Genomic DNA, 22,264 nt, shown 5'->3' on the forward strand with positions numbered 1-22,264 from the left:
GCAGGGAGAGCAGCATTAGTTACAGGCTCCCAATTTCAAATGTGCTGAGAGAGAACTCCAAGGTGGCTTCTCCCAGGTCACACTGCCAGTCTCTGTGGCTTTCCTAATGGATTAGGAGTGTGATATACAGAATAATGTCCATGTCCTAATTCCGGGAACCTGAGACCATAATCTTGGATGGCTAAAGGGACTTCCCAGGTATAAATTAAGGCTCTTGAGATGGAGAGATTATCCTGAACTATTTAAATGAGCCCAAGATGGTCATAAGGGTCATTTTAAGAGAGAGGCCAGAGGGTCCAAATGACAAAAGGAGATGTGACAACATAAACAGAGTTTGGATCGTTGAACCAAGTAACACAGGCAGCTTCTAGCAGCTAGAAGAGGCAAGGGATGGATATTCCCTTAGAACTTCCAGAGAGACATAGCTTTGTCAGCATCTTGATTTTAGTCCCATGAGACCCATTTCGACCTCTGACCTCCAGAACTGTAACATAAGAAATTTGCATTGTTGTTCTAAGCCACTGAATTTGTAGTAATTCATGACAGCAGCAATAAAATATTAATGCGGGTTGTCTGCCCTTGCACACTCTGGATTTGAGAGAACAGGCAAATGAGATCCAGGGAAGCAAAGCCATCGTTCAGAGAAGCAGAAAAGCCTGGTTTAGCTTGAAGGTATTTATGGACTGCAATGCTGCCATTCCTAGTTACAAAAGATCCAACAGAATGTCTGTCTACCTCCAGTGCCTGCAACCCTGCCAACGTCCATAGCATGCCAATGTCCAATCTTCCAATTAGCTATTGTCCTGGAGTTCTGACTGCTAAGATCAACAGGCTTCCACCTACACATGGCAGCATGTTATAAGTTCTATATTTTTCATCAAGACTTTCTCTTGGGTTCCAATAGTTCTATGTAGGCAGGAATCTGACTACTAAATCAAATTAGGAATATGATTGGGATCCTCTTTCCCCCCCCCCCTAAAACCTTTCATTCATACGTCATTTTAATGAAAGTTTTAAGCAAAAAATACATACAGTAAAACTGGAAACACTCACTTTTATGCCCCCTCACCTATTCTAGTTCCCATAAACTCTTTTTAGCACATATCTTACTAATTTTTCTTTAACTTGTTGGCACATATAGATCTTCTTGTAAAAATGAATTACATCCTATCCATGAAGTGAATGTAGTCTAATTTAATGAGTTCTCTATTGATGGACATGCAAGTTGCTTCGAATTTTTCACGATGACATGCAATCTCCAATGTAGCCTTATCACATCTCTGTGTGCTAACGAGATGCGTCAACAGAACAGAGCACCACAAGAGGGGTTGTTCCATCAAAGGGTTAGATGATAGAATTTGCCAAATTGCTCTACAACAGGTTGTCCCGATTTACATTCCCATTAACAGTATATGAAAGCACCGTTTCTCTACACCCTAAAGATGATCCCGTGGGTATAATTCATCTTTTTAATAGTTGACAATCCGTTATGTGAAAAATGCACTCTGACAGTTGTTTTTATTTGCATTTCCCTTGTTTGTAATGAATTTGAGCATCTTTGTATACATCATTGGTCATTTATTTTTTTTCTTCCTGCTTAAGTGGATTCTACTTTCATGGGTTGAACAATGAAAAGGTGGTGACAAGGAATTGTCAAGCTGTGTCTGAGCTGCAAATCAAGACCCAGCAGCCCAAGGCTCAGATTCCAACACCTCCTGTGATATTTATACTGTAGTCAAGAGCTGCGTGCATACCTGGGAAATGCTGTGTCTATTTTAAACCCTCCAGGGAGAGAGGATGGGTATCAAGTTCATTGGCACTCTTATTTTTCTGCCACTCTATCCACTCTACCACTTTGTAACCTTTGGCATATACCTGCTAATTTTTTAAATGTTGTTCCTCCTCAACACAGTGAAAAGTCTGGGAAACGTGACAGGTCTGGTATTTTTTGTTCTTAAATTTTTTAGGTTCTAAAAATCATTGGTCAAATGTGTACTAATTTTCTCCAAGAACCAGCCTTCAGCAAAATTAACAAGTGAGGCCCGGGTTTTCTCAGTCGCTGACAAAGATGCTGCTCAGAGAGAGTCAACTATTATTCTAGGCAGAGCAGCATCCCATAGAGGGAGGGAATGTAGATCATGTCTGAAACAGAAGTGGGACAAAGGATAAAGGAAAATGGAATGAGCCTGGAAGGGACTGAAAGGACCAAACCATACAGGCCTTTTGGATCATGTAACAGATTTTGTTCTATTTCCAAAAAGCAAAGGAGAATTCCCTGGGCAGATGGGGGGCATGTTACACAAAGGGGATAAGTCATCTAATTTGCCTTTTCCAAACTATCACTCTGGCTGCATATCATACACAATTTGCAAATGTGATATCATTTCTGAGAACAAATTGGCAGGTGACTCAAGAGGATGCAATGAGACCATTTGGGAGGTTCTTGTTGATCAGAGAGGGTAGTTGTATGGACCAGGAAGGTGGGGTTGAAAATGGAGAGAAGTACAAAGTTTTAAGAGATATATGTCTTTATTGAGTTTATTAACCTAACTGGGGAGGCAGACACATGAAAAGAGAGCATAGACTGTCTAGTACTCTTTCCTAAGCAAACATATGATGGCTCTTTTTCTCTCAACTCTAATTGCACTTAGGGCAAGGAATATTACATTTCTAGCAACTGGCCAATAGTAGGTGCACAACAAATATCTATTCAATAAGGGAATGGTATGGCTAACAAAAGGATTCAAAACAGCAAGATATCACACTCATTGGTGAAGTTTCATGGGAAAGATGAGCCTGACATGGTCTCCAAGGGGCAATAAGATCACTGTTATCATCTCACACAATCCAGTTCTGAAAGGCATTCATTTTGTATATTCAAAATCTGAGGTTCAGTGAACAACTTCTCCAAAATTATTTATTTAATAACTGGTACATTGAGAATTGTAACCCTCATCTGTGGACCAATTAGGCCTTCCTACTCTTGACATATTCTTGAACTCACACAATAGATCAGGGAGAGATTAGTCTGCCCAGAAGAGATGAAATTGAAATGACCTGTGGGAAGAAAACATGCTCCAGAGGGAGGACACATGGCTCCTTGGATGCTCATTCTGTTCATTTTCATGTTTCTGATTTCAAATCACCATTTATTAAACAGTTACTGCATGGCCCTCAGACCACTCTCCCTTTACATGTATCTCATTTAACTGCCATGACCTAATTGGACAGCTAATATCCCCATTTTAATTTAGCAAACTGAGACTCAGAAAGGTTGACAATAAAAATGGAATAAGAAATACGTAGCAATTTGAATCCAGGTCTAACTGTGTTACCCTCACCCCAAATAGCTACATGATCTGATTTGAGGGTCAAGGTCAAGGCAATCTAGGAAGAATGTAATTATCTTGACTAGAGCTAGGCTGATTATCTGTGTACCTGTAGTGTGTTTGTCTTTTTTGTTAGACTTCCTTTTTAAAGAGAGAGAGAGAGAGAGAGAGAGAGAGAGAGAGAGAGAGAGAGAGAGAGAGAGAGAGAGAGAAACAGACATTGATGTAGAGAAAAAATATCAACTGGTTGCCTCTTGACATGCCCTGACCAGAATAGGGCATGACTGGGATCAAACCTGCCACCTGGGTATGTGCTCTGATCAGAATTGAGCCCACCTCCTTTCTTTGTATGGGTCAATACTCCAATCAACTGAGCTATACCAGCCATGGTAGCTCTTTTTGTCTCGTATGTGACCATGACCTGACATACATGTTCCCCACCCAACTGCAAGAGCTCTTCAAATATTTTCTTCTCTGTTGAAGTTTATTATCTAAAGACAACATAAAAGTATTACTATTCCTACCTCTGTAACCTCCTTAGGCAAGTTCACATTTTTGTGCTTCAGTTTCAACATTTTCAAATTGTGTATGATAGCAACACATCTTTCAGAAGTTATTGTGAAGAATTAAGCACTTGGCACACAGTAGGCATTTAGTATATATTATTCTTATCTCTCTAGGCTGCCTTACTAGTCTTCATTCAGTCATTGGTCAGAGATATGTATAGTGTTATACTTTATGTCAAACCATGCTCAGTGTTGAGAATAAAGGATGTTCTGGTGCTCTATCACTGTGTAACAAACTAACCCTTAGCTTAATGGCTTCAATGACAACAGTTTATCACATCTCATGATTTTGTGGGCAGAGCTTAGCTGGGTGATTTTTTTCTAGTATTTAGCTGGCAGCTGGCTATTCTGGAGGGTTCAAGATGGTTTCACTCAGATGCCTGGAAAGTTTATGGGAGCAGCTGGAAGGCTGTGCTGTGAATTTTCTTTCTCTCTCAGGGCTTCCCACACAGTCTCTGTGGTAAGGGATTTACAAGCCTGGTAAGTGATGGAGCAAGGACTTGAACCTGAGCAGGACAAATCCAGAAATCACCACTATATACATGAAACATAGCATACTATTTAAAATTAAGTCTGGCCCTGGCCTATGTGACTCAGTTGGTTGGAGCATTGTCCATAAGCCACCAAAAGGGCCATGGGTTTGGTTTTATTCTGGTCAGGGCACATACCTAGGTTACAGATTTTATCCCCATTAGGAGAGTACCAGAGGCAACCTGTTGATGTTTTACTCTCACATTGGCCCCTGCCTCTCTCTCTCTCTCTCTCTCTCTCTCTCTCTCTCTCTCTCTCTCTCTCTCTCTCTCTTTCTCTCTCTCTCTCTCTCCCCTACCTCTTGTCTTCATCTGTAAAATAAAGGAAACCTCTTTCCATAAACATTTCCAAGGTTCATTTAGAGGACTATATTTGTAGCGGAGATCACAAGGAGTAATGAGACCCTGTTTTTAGTCCTGACTCATCTCATTCTCTGTGCACTGTTGAACAAATCTTTCTCCATTTCTGAAAAAACATTTTTTATAAAATAGTCTTTGAGGGTTCTTTCAACTCATATTTCAAGGAGGATATTGAGAAAAACATCACAAGCAAACACAGTCTGTTAAACTGAAAGATTTGCCATGATTTATATTCCTTGGGGCAGATGTGCTGAGTGTGTCTTTGAGACAAGTACCCTGTGACTGGCCAGGGATAGGACTAGTATCTATAGGTCTGGATAAGACCAAAACCCAGTGCTCAAACCAAATGGCACTGTACTGATGACCTTAGCCTGGGACCATGGAATGATCAGCTAACCCATTACCCAATTACTCCACTGAGCATTTCTATATATGACTTGACATCGCAAATAGTAAGCTTTTAAAATAATCAGCTAAACTACTTGAGTAACATTTTTTAATAAAATGTTTTTATTGATTCCAAAGAAAGGTAGAAAGAGGGAGGGAGAGAGAGAAAGAAGAGAAACATCAATATGAGAAACATAGATTGCCTCCTGCATGTGCCCTAACTTGGGACTGAACTTGCAACCTGGGTATATGCCCTGACTACCGTGTTTCCCCGAAAATAAGACATCCTCTGAAAATAAGACCTAGCACATGGAAAGATAAGACATCCCCTGAAAATAAGACCTAGTGCAACTTTGGGAGAAAAAAATTAATATAAGACCCTGTCTTATTTTCGGGGAAACAGGGTAGGAATTAAACCTGCCACATTTTGGTATATGGGATGATTCTCCAACCAACTGAGCAACACTGGCTAGGGCTGAGTAACACATTTAAAATTAACCAGTCATCCAAACCTTAAGGCTAGATGATGAATGATAAAATACTTTTGAATCAATTATTATAAATAAGGGACTTTTTATTTTGTTTATTCATTTAAGTATTCCAAGCACTTAGCACAGGGCCCCCAGCACATAGTAAGCACTCAAACACTTGTCATTGAATAGAATGAATGATTAATGTTTAATGGAAACATAATTGAATCCTACCCTTTATCCAAGTAAGGAGACTCTTGAAATCCATGCTTAATAGCAGCAAAATGTCATTTACAAAAAGTCCACTTCAAATAATTTTATCTGCTTAGTTGGTTATACATGATTGATCCTTAGATATCAGGATCAATTACATATAACCAACTAAGCAGATAAAATTATATCTAGATATCACATAAGAAAGACTTTGTATTCTAGGCAACCGAGGCCATGAGCCAAGAAGGGCCCAGCAGTTGTTCATGGCCCATTTGATACTGTCTGACATTGAGTGAACTTCACCTTTTGAGTCCTCCGGTGAATGTCTGTAGAATTAGAATAAATTTAAAGTTTGCTACAGCCCTAAAGGTCAATGACCCTAAAGAATTTGTATTTTGCCTACATACAACATGATATGACAATGTTAAATGAGATTTCTTCTGCTCAAGATAACATTTAACATAATAACAATGAAAAAAGTATTAATTTGCCTTTTTAAGCTCAAGTTTCACCTTAGTTCTTCTAGTTCTTCCATTTGGCAACAAGAGTTTAGGCAAGTCACCTGACCTTTCTGGGCTTTATTATTCTCATTTGTCAAGTCACCCAACCATCTTTTGGGGACATGAAATTAAATTATAGGACTTTCAATGTCTTCTACATGAAACAGTTTACTGCCCACCTTGGTATGGTCCTTTAGAGATAGTTTTGTTGAGCATTCTAAGATACCCCATGAAGAAACTAAAACTTAGAGAAAGAAATTGATTTATCCAGTATTAAACAGCAAGTTCAAAAAGACTTGGGGCAGGTAGTTAATTCATTCATTATGTTTGTTCATTGAGCATCTTAGTAGTAACATCTAACAATTGAAGACCTAAAGTACACCAGAAACGTTACATGAATTAATGTATTAGTCTCAGTATAACCCAAGAAGGTAGTCTTTATCATTGTTCTTGCCTTACAAACAAGGAAACTGAAATTTGAGGATGCTAGTGGCTTTCCAAAATTTACACAGCTAATATGAGATGGAGCCAGGAATTAGACCAGAGGGTTTACTGTCTTAACCTTAAATCTATACTGATCTCTTTTACCACATAGGCAGTACAGATGCAAATTAAAACATAACATGGCACATTCCACACACCCTTATCTTATGTCAGCCTCAGTTATACTATGTCAAAAGGAGTGCTATGATGAAGGGAGTGAATGCCTGGGTCACACAGCCTTCTGATAGGTCTGTTTAGGCTGTGGCTTAGAAATGGGGGAAGGAATGGCAATGGGAGAAAAGGATGTACCCGACAGAAGGAACAGCATGTGTGAAGATCTGAGGAGGAGAAGGAACACAGCTCATTTTTAAAACCATAAAATGTGTAGTCAGGATAAGAAGAGAGTAGAGGCTGGAGCATAGCAGTGGTATGAGGAGAATGGTCCTTTGAGCCACAGTTCAGAATTTGCATAGCCTCCTGAGGGCAGTAAGCAGATTTGTATGAGAGGGGATTAGGTATGGTAGTGACATGCTGAGACTCATCACTGTGATTACAATGAAGAAAGGCATACAAGACTGGAGGCTGGGAGAGAGGTTAAGGAGCATTATAGTGATCCTGTGCCCTTCAAATTCCCTGGACAAAAAAAAAAAAGGGGGGGCAGTTTGGGAACCAGGCATGACCTTATTATTTCCTAAATTCTGCCTGAAAATCAGTTGTTCTGGCTCCAGGAGGGCCCAGTGATGGTAAATCTAAACCCAACTAGTGTTTCCCAATGATTTATTGGGAAGCCATTGACAAGCTGGTGGTGTCTTCACCCCGGACCATGTGCCCTACATTGCAGACAAATGGAAAACTTCCGATGAGTTGCTTTGGAAGCTGACAGAGAACCAGAGCCTTTTGGTGGCATTTAAACTCATTTCACAGTTAATACAGCATGTGGGGCACATTTTCCTACGTTTATGCCAATTTTTATGTGTTTCTGCCACACAGTCAGAAGCCACAATCATAAAAAAGAAGGAAAACGGTACAAAAAATAAAAGTAAATAAGCAAATTCTGCTTTAATGCTCCCAGGAGCACTGAGTCCGGCAAGTTTATGAGTTAGAGAAAAAAACAAACCCTGCATGGCTGTATGTAAAGGAAAGGCAAATCTATCCCTCTGCATCAGGATATATCATGCAAAGACAGGGGTTGGTCCAGAATTGTCGCCCGTTGTCCAAGTGTCTTAGAATCTACCAATCTCTTCTCTGCGACTTTCTCACTTGTAAAATACACAGCTTGTACTAAATGATGTAGAGGTGATTCTACAGTTATGTTAGTCATCCTTCACACTGTGCTAGGCATGGAGGAGCAGGCAGATCTAGGAAACCTCATCTCTGACTGCAGTGAATAAAGCACATTGTAGAAACCAGACTCATTTTACCTCCTTTGGATCAGGGAATTCTCTAACTATGGTGCTGTAAAACAGAATAATAGCTTTTAAAAAGATGGAATAACTTGATTTTTACATCTAATTTGTAGAAAGAAATGGAATTAACATTTTCAGTGTTGAAGACTCCTAGGATTGATTACTTTTATACCCATATTTATACTGAATTCGCTAATTTTAAACATTATTTGATTTAGCATAAAATGATATATGGCTACTTTGATTTAATGTAACATTTTTTATGGTTTTCCATAAGTAGCTTAGACTTATGAGTAAGCAAAAGCTTAGGGGTAAAACTATAAATTTCTATGTTATGCTTGGATTTGGGTGTAGGCTCTGACATTCTAGCTATGAGTCCTTAGAAAAAGTTATTTCAGAACCTATTTCCTCAACTACTAGATGGGGCAATAATAGTACTTACCTCACATTTTTTATTATGGGGATTACATTTTTAAAAAGGCCATAAAGCATTTAGCATAGTTTTTGATAAAATAAGTACTACGTAAGTATTATGTAGTGGGAAGTAAGCATAAGAGAAATAATGAGTTTGACCTGGGCCTTGAAAAGGGAGAATTTAAACAAATAAAATTTCCATTTTTGCAGTTATGGTGCATTGCAAAGTAAAATAGCCCCAGTTCTCCCTCACTTCTTATATTCACACTCTTTGTAATATGACTTTACAGCCCCTCTGATGAAGAGATGAAGTTTATGTCCTCCCCTCTTGAGTATATGGCTAACTTTTTTATTTGCTTTAACAAATAATTTGTGGCAGAAACAATGCTATACCCACTTCATGGTTGGACCTTACAATTTTGATCATTGTTTTAGAACTCAGCTTCCACTATAAGAACAAGTCCAGGCTGACCAGCTGCAGAATAGGGGTCATGTGCCATAGACCCAAATCAGCCAAATTGTCTGAGCTGAGGTCCCAGACTCCTGAGAGTCCCAGCTAGAACCACCTCATGGCTTTTGGTGACCTCAGATGCATAAGTGAGTCTTGCTAGCTCATCTCTGAACAGCAGAAACACCCAGGAAACCTGTAGAGTGATAATAAATGATTGTTGTTTTAAGCCTCTAGGTTCTAGGTTAGTTTGTTACACAGAAATACCTAAAAGAGACTGTGTTGATGGTGGTGGAAGGATAGAAAAAGGAATGGAAAAGTGGTTTCAACCATAGGAGGAGTGGAAGCTGAATAAAATGGATGCCACACATCTATGAGCTAGGAAATATTAGGTTTTGTGGCAGAAATAAAGATAAGTTATAGAGTATATTAAAGTGCACCCAAAAGAAAGAAAGGCCCATTTATTATCATTTGTATGAAAGCACAAAGTTTCTGAGTGAAAACATCATGAATTAGAGGGTAAGGAAAGGGACAAATAATGTTTATAACAAATGACATTAAAGATTAATACCCTTAATATATAGAGTTCTAAGATATCTATCAAGAAAAATGAATCAAAAAATACCCCTGGAAACTAGTAGTAGAAAATATTTTCCTTAGCTTAGGGCTATTGTACATGCTGTGCCCAGCCTTCTCCCCTTTATCTAGCTACTTTATTATTATATATATATTTATTATATATATAATTTTTTTTTTACCTCAGTCTCTTATTCAGGGATGTCTTTTTTGAACATGGATATCACAATAATATGTGTTGTCTAAGCAACCTGCTCCTCTGATTTCACTCATCATTATTTATATAATGTCTTTTATCTCCACTAGATTGTAAATTTTATCAGGCATGAATCAAAATTTTTTTGTTCACCAGTATAATTCTGGCATCTGGCAAAATACCTGACATAGGGTAGACATTCAATAGCTATTTGAAAATGAATGAGCCTTTAAATGATGGCCATGAAAAAAATATTGCTTACCAAAAACGAAACAAAAATAAAACAAAAGCTAAATTATAAAAGCCAATATTAATAAGTTAAAAAGTCCAGTCCATTTAATCAAGAAATGCAAATGAATACAAGATATTTTGTGTGGATAAATATAAAAGCTAAAACCAGCAAAAAGGCTCCATGCTGGAGAGTATGTGATAAGCATGTAGCACTGAACTGATTATCAATTGATGCAATTGTTACAGAAAGCAATTTAGCAAAGTACTGATTTAAATATTCATATCCTTTAACCCAGCAGTTGCTGATTTAAAAAAGAAAACCAGATGTTTTAGCTCAAGTTTTATGACTAGGAATGGCATTGATTCTAATTTCAATATAAACCACCTATATGATCAGTAATGTTATTATAACAAGCATCAGCATAGTTTAGAAGTTGAGAATATGGGTTCTGGAGGAAAAAAGATTGGTTCTTATCTTGGGGGTATCACTTATCAGCTATGTGGTCAGAACCTCATAATTCAATCTTGCTGATCTTACTGGTCCAATCAATAAATCTTTGGGTTTTAGGAATTAGTCATTTATCTTATTTTCAACATATATACTCATTACTCTTTGAGGAGTAGTAGCTTGCATTATTTCAAATTCTCAATTTGCTTTTCTCTCTCTTTTTTTTAATGATTCCTAATAGCTGAATGATTCTGGTCTATTCTGTGTATTAATGTGTTTAAATATAGCTTAGAATTACCAGAGGCAAAAATGAGTAAGAAATAAGAAAAGGGTCTCTCCCTCCCTCCTTCTACCTTCCTCCCTTCCTCCTTCTATCCCTCAATCTCCCACCATGGTTTTCTCTCTCTTGAGTTACATTTGTGCTCATAAATAAGAGTCTACACTTGACCATATAATTTCCCTTCCTTTAAAAAAAATTAAGCAGTATCTGGGACTATATAATGACTAGAGGCTCAGTGCATGAAAATTTGTGCACTTAGGGGAGTCCCTCAACCCGGCCTGTACCTCTCACAGCCAGGGGATGGCCCAACTAATGGCTTTGGCCCACTCCACCCAGGGGGAGCAGGCCTAAGCCTCAGTCTGGCCTCCCTTTGCGGGAGGTGACTGGCAGGCCGATCAGAGGATGGTGTGGGTGGCCAGCGGCTGGCCCTGCTCCCCATTGGGCCACCACCAGTGGCTCCCTCTGTGGGAGGCAACCCCAGCAGGCCTATCTGGGGAATAGGAATTGCTGAGCTCTCAGTTGGCCCCTCCCTGAATTGCTGTGCTGCTGCTACAGCCCATGGTGTCCCTCTGTGGGAGGCAACCAGGTGGGCAATCACGGATGGCACCGTTCCCCATCATCCCACTGCTGGTCACCACCACCCCCTCCACTCCATCGCTGTCCCCTCCCTCTGCCCACTGGCACCTTGGCTGGCGTGGCACCACCTACTCGCCGGCCCACCACTGCTGACCAGCTGGCCCTGCCACCACTGACCAGTCATTCTGCCATTTGGTCAATTTGCATATTATGCTTTTATTATATAGGATAACTAATAGGTTTACTGGGCTGTGTGACATGTCTAAGTTCTTGACAAAAGACAAGGCAAAGCCACTAAAAATAGAGCCCCAAAATGAGATGTTTTAGGATATTAGAATTATAAAACTAATATATTAGCTCCATATTTTAAAAATGTTTCTGGAGCCCAGTTTTGTGTAGAAATGAACTTGAATTAGGAATAAAGATATTCCACTGTTTCCAGATTTTTTTTTGACACAGTTTATTTTATTCAAGAGTAGACTGCAGGAAGTGTTATATGGCCAAAAATAATTAACTATTCAGAGAGCTTAAACTCTATGTAACCCAATGTATACTAATTGGGAAATAACTAAACTCTTAATTTGTCTATTTAACTAAACATTTTTCTTTAGAAGTAAATTTCCATTGACAGAATATTTCAAAAGATAGGGCAGAGAATTCCCACGTTGTTAGAATCATACATTAGTTAAAATTATGACCCTTACATTAACTATTACCTAAACTCTAAGCTTTATTTAAATTTCACCATTTATTTTATGTCTTTTTCTCTTTTAATTTAGGGTAAGTACCACACTGTATTGAGTTTTTGTCTCTTCCCGTTTCTCTGGTCTATGACTGTTGTTAAGTCTTTCCTGTTTTTTATGACTTTGGTGGTCTTCAGAAATACTGGCTGAATATCCTGTAAAATATTCCTGAGTCTGAGTTTATCTCATGTTTTTTCTCATGATCAGACTGGGGATATGAGTTTATGGAAAGAATACCAAAGAAAGTCATAATTGACAATGTTAATCTTCATTACTTGGTAGTTTTTTGACAGAGTTCTCCACTGCAAAGAAACTTACTAGTTTTTCCTTTCCCTACTCTGTTCTTTGGAAGTGAGCCACTAGTTAGTCTGCATTCTGGGGGCAATGCAGGAGAGGAGAGCAGAAACTATGCTCATCGTCTGTAGAACGAGATATCTATTAAATTTGTAATTATTTTGTAGGAAATACATATCTCCTTTTCCTCATTTATTTATTTACTAGAGGCCCAGTACTCAAAATTTGTGCTGGGGAGAGGGGGTTCCCTAAGCCCAGCCTGCACCCTCTTGCAATGTGGGACTTCTGGCTCCCAGCTGTTCGCCTGCCTGCCTGATTGCCCCTAACTGCCTCTGCCTGCCTAATCACCCATAACCGCCTCTGCCTGCCTGCCTACCTGATCATCCCTAACTGCTTGCCTGCCTGCCTAAGTGCCCCTAATTGCTCACCTAACTGCCTCTGACTCGCCCCCCACATCCAGGACCCAGTCTTCCCTTCTCCAGCTGGCTACAGATACTTGGGATCTGGGCTTCCCTCCCTCTGGCTGGCTTCAGACACCTGAGAACTGGGATCCCCTCCCTCTGGCCAACCGTAGGTACCTGAGACCCCTGGAGGCTTTGCCTGGACCCCACCTACGTCAGGAAGGACAGCCTGAATGACATTTGGAACACGTTTGGTCTATCTGGTCTATAATAATTAGCATGTTACCACTTTATTAGTATAGATTAACTAAGTTTTTGATATCAGTATGGACTTTATATTTATTTTATTTTATACTTTGGTATAATGCAATGTTATATAGCACTCTAAATTATTTTATTTATTATCTTTTTGCTCAAATTGTTGAAGATTTGATTATTCAAAACTTTAGGAGCTTTTATGTTGGCTCCTGTGTCCTTTTAAAAAACTAGGGATAAAATACAGAAACCTAAAATTTACCAACTTAACCATTTTTAAGTGACAATTCAATGGTATCAAATACATGAATAATGTATTATCTTCACTAACTCCATCTCCAGAACTCTTTCATCTTATAAAACTGAAACTCTATGCCCATTAACCAATAATTTCCCATTTCCACCTTCTCTCCATCGCTAACAATTACTATTCTACTCTTTGTCTCTACAATTTGGACTACTCTAATTCCTCATCTAAGTGGAATCACACAGTATTTGTCTTTTTCTAACTGACTTAGTCCACTTAACATGATGTTCTCAAAGTTCATAGATGTTGCATCATATGTCAGGATTTTCTTCCTTTCTAAGGCTGAATAAAATTCCATTTATGTATAGTTCCAATAAAATGGAATAAAATTCCACTTATGTATGGTTCACATTTTGCTTCCCCATTCATCTATTGATAGATACTTGGATTGTTTTCATATTTTAGATATTGTGACTAAAATGATGAACATGGGTGTATAAATATCTCTTTGAGACCCTGCTTTCAATTAGGTTAGGTATATCTCGATAAGTTACATTGTTAAATCATATGATAATTCTATTTTTAATACTTTGAAGAACATCCAGACTGTTTTCAACAGTGGATATACCATTTTACATTCCTACCACAGGGGTTCAGTTTCTTCAGATCCTCAGCAGCACTTGTTTTCTATTTTTTTAAATAATGGCCATTTTAATGGGTATAAGATAGTATCTCACTGAGGTTTCCTTGCATTTCCCTAATAATTAGTGTTCTTGAGCATATTTTTATGTATTTATAGGTCATTTATATACCTTTTTGGAGAAATGTCTATTCTAGTTCTTTGCCCATTTTAGAATTGGGTTGTTTGTTATTTTGTTGGTGGGTTCTAGGAGCTCTCTATATATTCTGGATATTAATCCATTATCAGATATATAATTTACAAATATTTTCTTCTATTCTGTTAGTTTTCTCTATTTGTTGTCTTTTGATGCACATTTAAAAAGGATTTTTATGATGTCCCGTTTGTCTATTTTTTTATTTGTTGCCTGAAACTTTCATGTCATATCCAAGAAATCATTGTCAAATCCAATGATATGAAGCATTCTGAGGAATTTCTGCACAATAAGTAACAATGTCCCACTTTCACATCTATTTTTAGGAATTTGAGTCTTCCCTCTCTTTTTCCTTAGTCCACCTATTTAAATTTTTGTCAATTTTGTTGACTTTTTCAAAGAACCAACTTTTGGTTTCATTGATTACACTAGAAATTATTTTTTCTACTAGAGGCCTAATGCATGAAATTTGTGCAAAGGCCTCAGCCCTCTCAACCCCGGCTTCATCTTTTAGGTCATCTGGAAGGATGACCGGAATGTCATTTAGCTGTCCGGTCTAATTAGCATAGATTCTCTGTTTCATTTATCTTTGCTCTGGTCTTCATTATTTCCTCTATTCTCCTAGCTTTGGGTTTAGGTGCTGAGCACACAGAGATAGTTGTCTTCCACCTTAATCTCTCACTTAAGAATAACCTCGATAAAGAAAAAGAAAATAAAATTATGGTGGACTAAGCCAGAGCTCTGTTTCTAACAACTCTACTCCTTGAAGCTTGTGTAAATCTCCATTCTATCACTAGCCAATTTTAAATATGAATATGGGCCAATAAATGTAAATTAAATATGACTTTAGATGGATTCAAATGCAGTATGTAACCAAAAAAGAACTAGATAGTAGATGATTTGCTGTTTCATTAATCACAGATCTTCTCAGGGATGAGACAAAGTGGTCTGGTGAAAGGAAAAGGGAAACTGAACAGACACACTATATTCAAACCTTTTGTTCCCTTCAATCTCTCATTACAGTCTCCCACCCCTCTGAGCCCCTAAGGATTTAGGCTGAACTAAACCCATGGAAACACTAATGATGCTGAGTCATACACACTTTCCCTCAGGATTCTGTTCTCTCTACCCACCAAGTGGAATTTGCAGAAATATTCAGTTCTAGCTTTATCCACCTGTATTTTATGATTCTAGAAAAACCAGGGGTTCCTTTAGTCTTTTATAAGCTTGCACAAAAAAGTTCAGATAATGTCCATTTCAAACCACCTCCTGTCCATTTCTGTCCATTTAGTCAAACACAGGGCCTAACTTGGGCATTTCATTACAACCATAAACTTTAGACACTGTAGTTGCAACATGCCCTGGAAGACCTGGGCACCTGATCTTTATTTTTCATCGAAAGAACACAACCTTAATTCCCTCATTGCTACTTTTCAAGAAAAAGAAGTAGTAGTCCTGATCTAGCATCAAGAGTTCTCATTTCTAGTCAAAAGTCAGCCCTTGGATTTTATAACTTTTTTGAGTGTCTTGGCCAAAAAATTGTGGGAAGAATAACTGAAAGTTAAGAAAGTGCTTTTATTGTCAATAACAGGATTCTAGCAATCAAAGTCAACTCTCAAGGGTATTCTGGAGTCAATCATGATCTTTGAGGACAATTGCTGAGCTATCAGTTGGTCCCCTGTTTCCTCCAGTCTTTTGTCCACATTATCACCAGGCTGATCTTCATCAATGCCATTCCATCAATGCCATTCCACCTTAAAGTCTCCTCCACATATTCTACCAAATCCCACAGCACAGCTTATCATACTTCTGGATGCTTTAGAGTCACATAGGCAGCTTATTAAAATGCAAATTCCTAGAGATTGGTAGGACTGGAACGGAGCCACTCTTAACAAGCACGCCAAGTGAGGCAGGTGGCTTGAGAGACACCCAGAACAAAGTTGGACTACAGGAGAAGTCCAGATTCCTTATCCTGGCATTCAGGGCTTTTCTAAATCTCTTTCCAACTACCCTTTTCTCAGATTATTCATTCCATATCCCAGTTAGCTTGGCAACTAAAAGGAATAAGGAATAGGGCACTCGCTTTTTTAGGAATTAGGTCAATGCCCAAAAGTATTCTTCTAGCCTGGCTTGGGTCCCTACTGATCAGGATCTATTCCCAGTCATTACCAGCCCATAGCAATGTCTCCCTCTACTGAACTCTCATTGCATGAGAGTCACTGAATTACATTTTGGGGAATGGCAATGAGACAGGGTTTCCTAGAAGTAGAAGAAGGAAAAAGGTTTCTACCAGGAGAGTTCAGACATGAATGAGAAGATGTATTTTAGGTGGAAAATTCAGCATAAGCAAATGTGTGTTCACATTTTAAATATAAGTGCTCTGTATCTTAGTCATGCTTGATAAACATGGAAGTTAAAGTTTAGCACAAGGTCAGATCTCAGAGAAGACCTTAAATGACTTTTTCAAAACACCAGGGACTTTGTTCCTGGCAGAAAGCATGGTTGGTGATTTCGGGGCTATTCTGATGCTGGCATACAGCATACTCATTTTATACAAACTCAGGGGAGCCAACAGAGGCTGCCCCAGAGACTGCTTAGGTTTAAATGTCTACCTGTCTATTTCATAACTTTTATCCTAGACCACTTATTCTTGCTTCTTTGAGCCTATTTTCTCACCAGGATTATAGCAAAAACAATGGATCTCATTTTATAGCTTTCTTGCATATACATATGGCAAGTAAGGCAGCCCTTGGTAATAACGTAATAATAAATATTTAATACTCATATAGCTTACAGGAAGTGGGTATTATCCCTCTTTCCAAAAATGAAAATAGTCTCAGAGGAGGATAACTTGTCGGTAGTAATACAGATAATAAGAGCAGAATTGGGCAGTGTTTGCCCTACATAAAAGCTGGATGGGACTTATGGGACCATTCATTTAAACTTCCTCTTTTTATAGTAAAGAAAATTGAGGATCAGAGTAGGAATGCAACTTGGCCAATGTCCACAGCAAGCACTATGAGCACATCCCCATGCTAATAAAGGAAATATAACAGTGAGCACGACAGTCCCTGCCCATCAAGTGCTTTCAGGCCAGCGGGGAAGTACAAGTATGGCAAGCAAGTCTGAACAGGAAGCATCGTAGAGGCTGGCATGGACAGGCAGAGCTAATTACATCTCCTCCTTGAAATGTGGGCCCACTGCTCAGTATGATGATGAAGGAGGACTGGAGGTCAAGTCAGATGATAGTGGAAGTCACTTGCAGGTACTCCTCAGCAACATACAGTCCAGTTTTTGGAAGAAAGCAACATTGGAATAACCATAGCCTTCTAAAATGGCTATCTACAATTATGTTTGCTTTAAAAGTAAAAGTAAAAAAACAAAACTGGAGCAGCAGGGTCATAGTTAGGTCCTAAATCCTCCCCCTCCCAACACACACACACACACACACACACACTTCTCCAGGGTGATAGCTGTCACTTCCCAAGCAGCTTAAAGTCCTGAAGTGGCCTTGATGAGGTGAATAGAGCCAAGGAAGCTGCCTCTGCCCCTACTAGGATGGCCTCTCACAGTGTGCTGGCAGCTGCCTTTGAAATGCAGCCCAGAACCCAGAGGCACACAGGCCTCAGCAGTTTGCTCATTCCCCTGACAGGCAACTCTTGGGCTTCGGTGTGAGCCCTTCTCCCAGCTGACAAGCTCTAAGACAGTTCTGACGGCTGGAATTCCTCTCCAGAGCCTTGTGGGGTCACCTGCATCGCTAATCACTACTGTGGCCTTCTGGGAGAGCAGGATAGGCGAGGAAGACTGGTCATTAAAAGGAGAGCTTGCTGAGATGAGATTTCTGGAAGTGAACACATTTGCTCTAGTTCTGGAAGCTGGCAAGCCAATTGCACATTTTAAGAGGTCTTCAATTTGAAAGAGATTGGCATAGGTTAAATGCATGACTCCAGGAGGAAAGGCCAAGTAACCGCATGGGCATTCGGATTTGTTGGTGAGAGGGAAATCCCTCTTCACTTCTGACTTGGCAGTTTCTGAAATCCCTCCCGTAAGGGCTCCTTTGTGTCCTGACGGTTTCTGGGAAGGATAGCCCTTGAGACAAGTTTGAATTATCAGCTAATACTGTAAAGAGGAATTTTACTCGGGCTTCCTTCTAAAACCTGACCACTGGTTGAGAAGGAACTAGCCATGTTGAACAGCTCTAGGTCTTGAGGTCACCTTAGGAATATCGAGTGGGCAGGTGGCAGTTCTCTTAGTTACATTTTGCCTCTCTGTTACTGGAACTGCCGCCAATGTCTCCAACTCGAGGGGAATCAGGGAGACTTTATTCAGACTCAGCCTCTGTCCATCTCTTCTGCTGGTTGCAGTCTGTCATCTCAGCAAGGTGGTTTATTATGGTTTCCTCATAACTACAGAGAATGGCCATCAAATTGTTCTTTTCGGAGCATGTTTTGACCCTTAGTTCTGCACATCCTTTGAAGTCCTTCAGTCATGTCACATTTTAAATGGAACGTTTTCTTCCCTTCTACAACCAAAGGAAGCTCTCTCTCTTCCAAATACAATAAAAAATACTATAGCACTTTATATAACTCCTAGAAATCTAATAAAAGTTAGATTTGTTTAAGCAGTCACTTCTCCTTAGCTGGATGTTTACTGCATTTTTTCACTCTTAGATGTAGTATGAAAACAAAAATCATTAAGACAAACTTTTATTAATTATTGTAGTTGAACCCTAATCAAACCAGGGTCCCTGAAGCCATCTCAATTTGTTCAGCACTATCATTAATCTACACCAGTGGTCGGCAAACTCATTAGTCAACGGAGCCAAATAACAACAGTACAACAATTGAAATTTCTTTTGAGAGCCAAATTTTTTAAACTTAAACTTCTTGTAATACCACTTCTTCAAAATAGACTTGCCCAGGCTATGGTGTTTTGTGGAAGAGCCACACTCAAGGGGCCAAAGAGCCACATGTGGCTTATGAGCAGCGTTTTGCTGACCCACTGATCTACACCAAGGAGTGGCATTTTTTTTCCCCCTGTAAAGAGCCAGATAGTAAATACTTTGATATTCATGGGTCACATGGTCTTTGTCACAACCACTCAATTCTGCTATTGTAGGATAAAAGCAGCCAGAGATAATATATACATGAATCTGTGACAATAAAACTTTACTTACAAAAATAGACCATGAGCCAAATTTGGTTCTTGGGCTACAGTCTGTTGATTCCAATGTAGACCATCATGTCACCTTTCTTTGACAATTTTATATTGATTGTCAGCATTTAGAGTTATAACACATGCAAAGAAGCTGCAAAGTCATTTTGTAAAATGAAAAACTTTGTTGTAACTGTATGGAGGCCAGAGGACTGAAATATCTAAAGATATAGAAAAGTCCTTGAGAGAATTAATGAACCATGAAGTATTTGTGTAAAAATTGCTCATTTTATGATTATAGTTTAAGAATCCAACACAAAGCAAATGGTAGTATAGATTGCTACCTCAAAATAATGAAAAATATGCCAACATATAAATATGTGATTATATTTTATGAATCTTATAAATTAGGACACCATTGCATTTTTAAATTAGATGCTATTTTTATATTTTAATATATTACTTTTCAAGATAGGTTTCTGGCCAGATTTTTTCTCTTATATATTTACTATAAGGTCCCTATTTTAAGAGTGTTTACTTTAAAGGGGTCATTTTCACGTGAATTATCCTTTTATAATAAACACTTCCATTATGTGAAATCCTTATCTTCTTAAAGGAGAAATCCTTGAGGGTGATAACCACATCTAACTCATTCTTGTATTTTATAGCCAGTAGATGTGAAATGGAAATGTGCTTTTGTGACTTATGTTATCTAATTTCTCCCTTTTGAAAAAGTATAGTATATGGAATTCTCACTTTAGATGTTAGTACAGGACCATAAAAAGGACTGTGCAAACAGTAACCATGCAAAGCAATTTAATTATCAATGTAATAATTGTGATTGTTCTATGGCCTTTAAAATTTTTTGCTAAAACAATAAAACTCTTACTATTGGTTTTAAATATAAAGATATGAAAAACCAGAAAACTAATATTTATTTGTATGCTCTCATTAAGCTATTAGAAACAGTGAGTATTAAAGTGTTGTATTTCTTCACAAAAAGACTTATCAAGGGTAGTTTGAGCGGTGCATTTCAGCTATAATTTATTGTGTAGAGCAAACATGTTTTCTATGCTTCAGAGAACTGTCATCCTCCTTTCTAAGTTTGCATTAGCTTTTAGCATTCTTTTCTCTTTCAATGTCATGAAATATCTCTAAGAGTTTCTTTAATAGGAAATGTTTTGCTGGCATTGCTTTCTCAGGAATATCTTCATTCTTTTTGTCAGGAGCACTTACCTCATTAATATCCATACATTTCACCTTTGCTAAGTTCCTTTAGCTGCATGTGTAGAGTATCCTGAATGGTGGCAATGCCACCATTCCCATGGTCAGGTCAGCTGTTTCTGCTATTACCTCCATTACATCGGATTCCAATTTCACTTCTGGCACTATCACATGTTTGTGATTGTTGTTGCACTGTCATCTTTGTGAGCAAACTTCCTTTTCTGATTATCCATTTTTATAAAATGTCACATGGGCTTGTCACCTGAAGACAGAAAGGCAGCACAGCTACAGACTGCTTTCTGTGTAGGAGCTGAATTCCAGGTGCATGGTGACCAGTTAGTGATGGAGTTTGAAAGCAGTGACATAACCACTGATCGTGATGTGTTATTTATGGAGTGGTTTGTGGGCTGAAGAGCCAACAGCAAAGTTGGCAGGCTATTCAATTATTCACAGTTAATGTACTGCAGTGACTAAACTATGAACTGCATTGTTGGAGGAGCAGTGTTATCTAACTAAACAGTGGCAGCTTCTAACTAAAATGCGAGCTTATTGAACCTATGCAAGGTGAAGGCTGCCTATCCATAATATAAAGTTTGTTTCTCAACCACATAAATATATCACAACTCAAAACCTCAACAGAAGTGTTTAAGCATCATTACTTTCTATACTTACACCCCAGACAACTTCATGGTACCATGATATTTCTGTGCATTTTTCATTCAGTCAAATAAAATTTACCTTTTGGACAGTGATTCATCCTGTCCCTCACAGTGGGGAGCACAGCTGTCCTTAAGCACCAGCAGATGGCTCTGCCCCACCTTCTGGTGACCCAGAACACAAGGAACTTGCATACTCTTCCCTCCTGGGCCCACATCCTAAGACATATCTGATTAAGTGGTGTAGGAGAGTGGGACAGTCCCTGTGCTGGGACACAGTGGGGACTAACACTGGGCTTGGGAACAGGCTGAAAAGAAGGTTAAGCCTACTTTATGGTGGCTCACACATTATGATTTGAAACATCTAGAAGGCCTTTGGCATTTTGTACCATTTAACTGACTCTATGAAAATGACATTTTCAGGGACTGTTTCAGTCTCAAGAAATCTACAGATGGCGCTCATACATCTCCTGACCCTGAAGTCTTTACCAATGTAACACCAATGCTCTACAGATCACATATATAACTCATTCAGTTTTTAATAACACACCAGAAAGGAAAATATTTATGTTTTATGTGATTTTCCTTGCAGAAAGAGGAGCTAAGGTCTCTGGGTGGTATGCAGCATGCCCAAGGCCCCACTGAAGTCTCGCTGCAGAACCATGACAGACATCATTGTAGATGTCCTAGAAATAAGCTAAAAGGAAAACTTCTCCTGGGCTGGAGATGATGCTCCCCATAGGCTTATGGAAGACATTCAGTGATGGAACTACATGGCAAAGTAGGAGGTACTCAGAAGAAGGTGTACTTGGTATTAAATTGTAGCCCCCAAAGAACATTTTTTTGTTGTTGTTTCCAGTTTCCAGGGAGGAGTTATAGGATAACGCCTATAACTTCTAACAAATGGTAATTTACAATAAGATAAAATCAAAGCTGTAGAATAACAACAATGTACCCCCACACTCTAGAGAACTAATATTTATTTACTCATGGGTGAATTTTCATTCACAGATGAATTTTTATTCCCTCCTTTGATGAGTTCCT

Source organism: Pipistrellus hanaki (genome assembly GCF_964339955.1).
Source record: "Pipistrellus hanaki genome assembly, chromosome: 5".
NCBI classification, from domain to species: domain Eukaryota; kingdom Metazoa; phylum Chordata; class Mammalia; order Chiroptera; family Vespertilionidae; genus Pipistrellus; species Pipistrellus hanaki.